General features: G+C 43.6%; 1 protein-coding gene across 1 annotated transcript in view; it reads right to left on the minus strand.

Moving 5' to 3' along the window:
* Positions 1–5,875, minus strand: part of NSFL1C (NSFL1 cofactor) — a 401,445-nt gene that overhangs the window by 126,785 nt on the left and 268,785 nt on the right. The window lies entirely within an intron of this gene.

Here is a 5,875-nt window from a genome sequence, read left to right on the forward strand (position 1 = left end):
TATCCCCATTTTTATTTGCCCCCTATAATCTCCTTCTCCTTCTTCAGCAGACTGGTCTTTTTACAACATAGATTTAATTATGTCCCTCTCTTGAATAAACATGTTTGTGGATTCTCATTAACCTGGAGGTACTATAAACAAGGCCTTCTTCCATGACTGACTTGCTCCCTTAGAGATGAAGGGATCCCCACCTTTCTGATATGTAGCACAGCCTCACTGTCCCACGCTGGCTTTCCTGGGAGACAGACTCTGGGGTGAAGATGAGCAAGTAGGTTTTTTTTTCAGGGAGTCCTTTTAGGATCAACAGTTGTGGATGGGAGAAGAGGGAAGCAGGATTGGGGAGAAAAAGAAGCTGGGCTGCAATGAAGTCCCAATGAAGACCTCAGCTGACCTTGCATGGAGCCTGGTACTAAGACGTTCCTCCAGAGTTGCTCTGAGTTAGGATAAGGGAGCTGGGCCTTTATACGACTAGGTTGATGAGTCCGATGAGATGTGGTCTGTTTCCAGATATGACCTAAGCAAGGGTACTCCCTTCAGCTGAGACAATCCCAAATAGGGCTGATGCTGAGGACCATCTCCACAGCCAGGTGCCTCTCAGCATCCATTACACTCCTCTTGGGAACAACTTGTTCCTGTGAAGACTTGGGCTCAGGACATTATTCACTCACTCATAGTCAGGTCCTCAGAGCTATCCCAGCTCACCCACATAACCCAAAGTTTTCTGATCTCACTTGGTCTGACCTGGGTTTTATTAATGGGAAAAGTTTAGGGTGAGCATCATGGGGGACTGAGAAGCCACTTTCTCTGGGATCTGAGTGCCTAGGTCTGGGGTGAGCTCTGGTAAGGGACAGAGGAAGGATGAGAGGAAAGGAAACCTCAGGCTTGTGAAGTGAGATAAAACTTTGGAATATTTACAAAGTCTCCCTACCACACATTTCTTTGCATTGCTCCCCACGGGGTGCAAGAGGCAAATAAAACCTAGCTGAGGACAAGACGTTAATTTTTTTAATAGACTTAATTTGTTAAGGACAGTTTTAGATTTACAGAAAAATTGAGCCCTATCATTAGCATCTAACATTAGTATGATAAATTATTGTAATCAATGAACCAATATTGATACATTATGATTAATCAAAGTTCATAGTTTATTTAGATCTTTTCTTTTTACCTAATGTCCTTTTTCTGTTCCGGCATCCCATCCAGGATACCTGTTACATTTACTTGTCATATCTCCTCAGGCTTCTCTTGGCTATGATAGTTTTTTAGACTTTCCTTGATTTTGATGACCTTGACCATTTTGAGGAGTTCTGGGCCCGATATTGCAGGATACCTCCTTATTGAAATTTGTCTGGTGTTTTCCTCATGATTAGACTGGGCTTGTGAGTTTTGGGGGGAAGGTAACAGAGGAAAAGTGTCATCTTCATCACATCATATTAAAGGTACATATTAGTGACATGATTTATGATTGTTAATGTCGATTTATAACTGTTGATGAACTCTTGATCACCTGGCTGAAGCTGTATTTGTCAGGTTTTTCCACTGGAAAGTTATTTTTTCTCCTTTTGTTCATGCTGTACTCTTTGCAAAGAAGTCACAATGCACAGCCCACACTTCAGGAGTGGAAGTTACGTTCCACCTCCTTTAGGGTGGAGTGTATAAATAAATTATCTGGGACTTTTCTGCACTGGAGATTCTTCTCTTCTTCCCCATTAATTTATTCAATCATTTATTTATATCGGTATGGACTCAGATATTTATTTTATACTTTGGATTATAACTCATTACTACTTTACTTATTTTTTTTGCTGACAGTGTTCCAGTTTTGTCCTTTGGGAGCTCTTTCAGTTGGTTCCTGTGCCCCTTTGATGTACTCCAGTCACTGTGGGTTTTGGTTTTGGGGTTGACTTTGTTTTCTTTTTAGCACTTTCTTACTTTCTAGAGGATGTTTAATTTTTGATGGAATGTTTTAAACAGAGAGAAGAGAGAGTAGTCTTTAAAGAAATAGCTTGAGAATACAGCACACAAGCCAAGTGATCAAATGAGGAGAAGTTTGCTTTTGAAATCCAACACCTAGTAGAAACCAATGGCCTCAATGATGTATTCACTCATTTTTAAAAATTGACAGCCTATTATATGGCAGACACAGTTCTGGCAACTGAGGATACAGATAATCCTCCCCCACCCCCAACCCGCCACGATAGAACTGACATTCTATTTGTGTAAGATAGACAAATACAGGCAGTTCTCACTTTGGTGCTGACATGCATGCATTTTACTTACCATAGTTTAGTTAAGTAACATCAGTCCCACAACACAAGTCTCGAAATTTAGGTGCCATAGTAAATTTACTGTAATTTGCATAGACTGCAAATTTCTGGGCTAGCTCTTTCAGTCCACAAATCACCATGGAAATAACAAAAGCTCGTCATGATCAGTAACCAGTCATGTTGCGTCTTTCAAAGTCTGTTGGTGATTGGTCCTTATGAATATCCTACTTATACAACAAAGCCTATAGTTGGGTTGCCTCCTTGTCTCCCAGTGATGAGCCCATATGACATTTTACAGAAATGAATAATTGAAAGAGGAATTTTGCAACCAAGATGACATTACAGTGAAGAAATGAGAAGTGAAAATGCTGCAAGTGAGGTTCAAATTGAATGTGAGTGGAATTCTAGAAGTACAAATAGTTGACCATGGCAATGTAGACCCTGACGCAGGAACTTCAGATAGGCAGCCAGAGGGAGGTAGTAAAGACAAACTCCCACAAATGGGAGAGGAGTCGTAACAAAAGGGCTGAAGATGTCCCAAAGGTTGAAATACCAGCAAAAATCTTCACATGGAAGGACCTTCTGGAGTGATTTCACAATATTGAAAATGCAAGTGATAACATGTTGGAAGCTAGTCCAAACTTAGAAAGATGGAAAAACACGAAGGTATAATAGAAGTGATGCTTCCTGGTTGGGCATGGTGGCTCATGCCTGTAATCCCAGCACTTTGGGAGGCCAAGGCAGGTGGATCTTCTGAGGTCAGGAGTTCGAGACTAGCCTGACCAACATGGAGAAACCCCATCTCTATTAAAAATACAAAATTAGCTGGGTGTGGTGATGCATGCCTGCAATCCCAGCTACTCAGGAGCCTGAGGCAGGAGAATCGCAGGAACCAGGGAGGTGGGGATTACAGTGAGCCAAGATCACGACATTGCACTCCAGCCCTGGGCAATAAGAGTGAAACACCATCTCAAAAATAAATAAATAAATAAATAAATAAATAAATAAATAAATAAATGAAAAGAAATGATGCTTGCTCCATGTATTAGCCTACTCTCACACTGCTATAAAGAACTACTGGAGACTGGATAATTTATGAAGAAAAGAGGTTTAATTGACTCACAGTTCCACAGGTTTAACAGGAAGCATGACTGGGAGGCCTCAGGAAACTTACAATCATGGTGGAAGGAGAAAAGGAAGCAGGGACCTTCTCCACATGGTGGCAGAAGAGACAGAGAGAGAGCGAAGGGGGAAATGCCACACACTTTCAAAAAACCAGATCTCATGAGAACTCACTGAGATCTTACGAGAACTCGCTGTCACAAGAACAGCAAGGGGGAAGTCCGCCCCCATGATTCAGTCACCTCCCATCCCACAACACATGCAGATTACAATTTGAGATGAGATTTGGATGGAGACACAGAGGCAAACCATATCACTCCATATCAGAAATATACAAGAAAAAGGCAAGCACTCTTCCAACTACTCTTGATACATTTTTACAAAGAAATAACACTTGAACTCTCAATGTTTCTAATGCTTTGAATTGCAGTGCACAAATAAATATTTATTTCATTATATTTTCATTGTCCTCTACATTTGTAACTGAGAGTGTGAGAGTTTCTAATATTTTGACAAAAAATGGTAAAGGTCACAAACTGATAATTGTTTTTCTAATTGGATATGGAGAATGCTTTCCTAGGTTTCAGGTTGCACAGTCATTTTTGCAATCCTGCACCGCCATGAAAAGTGAGAGCTGCCTGTATTCAGCATAATACTTATGTAAATAAGGGCTAAAAAAATTAATTAGGATAAGAGAAATGAGAATGCTGGGACAGAGAAAAGAAATAACATTTTCTACAGGGTAGTTTATAGAAGGTGCCTTTAATAAAGTGACATTGAGCAGAGACTGGAAGGAGGGAGAGTGGGAGCCATGCGGCTGTGTCGGGGAAGAAGCAGAGAAGTGACATGATTTGACTTTTCCAAAGAATTGCTGTGGCTGAAAAATGAAAGCCAGAGGAGTGGTCCCAAAAGAGATGATGCTGGTTGGGACAGGGAGTGGTGGTGGAAGTGAGAAGTGTGCTGATATGGATGTAACTCAGAGGTGTCCTGCAGCAGGCTTGGACTGGCCCTTGAAAACCAATTGTTAATTTCAGGAATTTTGCAATCTGGTTGTTTAAGTGTTGACAGTGTGAAATTGGTCAGGTTGGGAGTTATTACACTAGAGAAATTGGCAAGCACTACAAAACAGCTTTTGGTTTTTCCCTTTCAGAAAGTCCACTGTTAAACATTTACCATCGCATGTAAGTGGACATAGGCATTTTGTAGGCAGAATTGAATACGGGTTGTAAAGGGAAGTCAAGGAGGGCTCCTCGATGTTGGAGTGTGGCAGCATTTCTACCATGAGCAGCAGGACTGGGAAGGCTGCAGGATGCTAGAAGAAATACTGTTCCCATCTCAGAGAGAGAAGGTAGAGCTTCTTTCTTTTTGGGTTTGAGGGATAGCATGCTTGGACAAAGAGGAAAGAGAATCATTTTTTTCTTAAAATCAGTATAGGGGTTCATGTGTATTCAGGAGGCAATAGAGAACCTCAACAAGGCTGGGGGAGTTGGAGGGGGCAGGAATCCAGAAGATGGGATAACTCTTGAGAGCCTGGAGAGCGTCTGTGGTTTATGGTCACTCCCAAGGCGATAGATGGGAGGAGTCCTGGTGTGTTTAGATTTGGCGTGTTTATCACCTTCTAGGGAGGTGCCGTGAGTCAGTGCCCAGAGCCCAATCCCGTGGCCCCTGCTCAGGACCATGAATGGAGACACTGCTCTGGGGCATCAACGTCTTGTGAAGGAGCAACAGGAGCCTGTGAGCAGGCAGATGTCATGGGAGAGGAGGCGTTTGGAGCTGAGTCTGTAGAAACTTCTCGCTGGCTCCTTCTCTCATGTTGAGCCTCTCAAGAAAGGAAGGAGGCAGCAGAGACTGAGGGTCCCACATGGCAGGGGAGGAGCAAAGGAGCTGTGGGAAAACACATCCACATTTATTCATCTGCTCATCATTCAAGAAATGCTTCTTGCGAGTCTGTTATGTTTCTGGGGCTGTCTCTTGGGATGCCTGTTCTGGGGGGACAGGCAGGCCTCAGGTAGGACTCTGGCAGCTCAGCCCTCCTCCCAAGTCCTGATGCCCCCTCCTCCCTCCCTTCCACTCAGACACACAGAGGATCAGAGCAGCAGTAGCCCTCAGAGCAGCCCATCTGGGGATTCTCAACATTACTCTACAAGTGGGGATTCCTTTAGCCCCATGGAGTCCTAGCAGTGGCCTGGAAGGGACCACCCACTCAGTTGGCCCTCACTTAGATCCCTCTGTCCACCTTTTCCATGAGACTCCAAGGGCACTGGGGACACCTTTGAACCCCCTTGAAGCATCCCAACTCCTGCACACCTCCTGTGGGTTGGGAGTCCCACACAGGGTTCCCTGAAACTCTTAGGTATCATAAAGGAGCCCTGTCACCTTCTGTAAACTCACTGACCCTGAAGCTGCATGGCAAGTGAGCTGGGCCCTCCTGCTGGCCTTGCCCTTCTCGGCAGCCCTTGTCAGTCCTCCCTCTCCCACACTTACAG

Source organism: Macaca thibetana, chromosome 10 (genome assembly GCF_024542745.1).
Source record: "Macaca thibetana thibetana isolate TM-01 chromosome 10, ASM2454274v1, whole genome shotgun sequence".
In the NCBI taxonomy this organism is placed as follows: Eukaryota; Metazoa; Chordata; class Mammalia; order Primates; family Cercopithecidae; genus Macaca; species Macaca thibetana.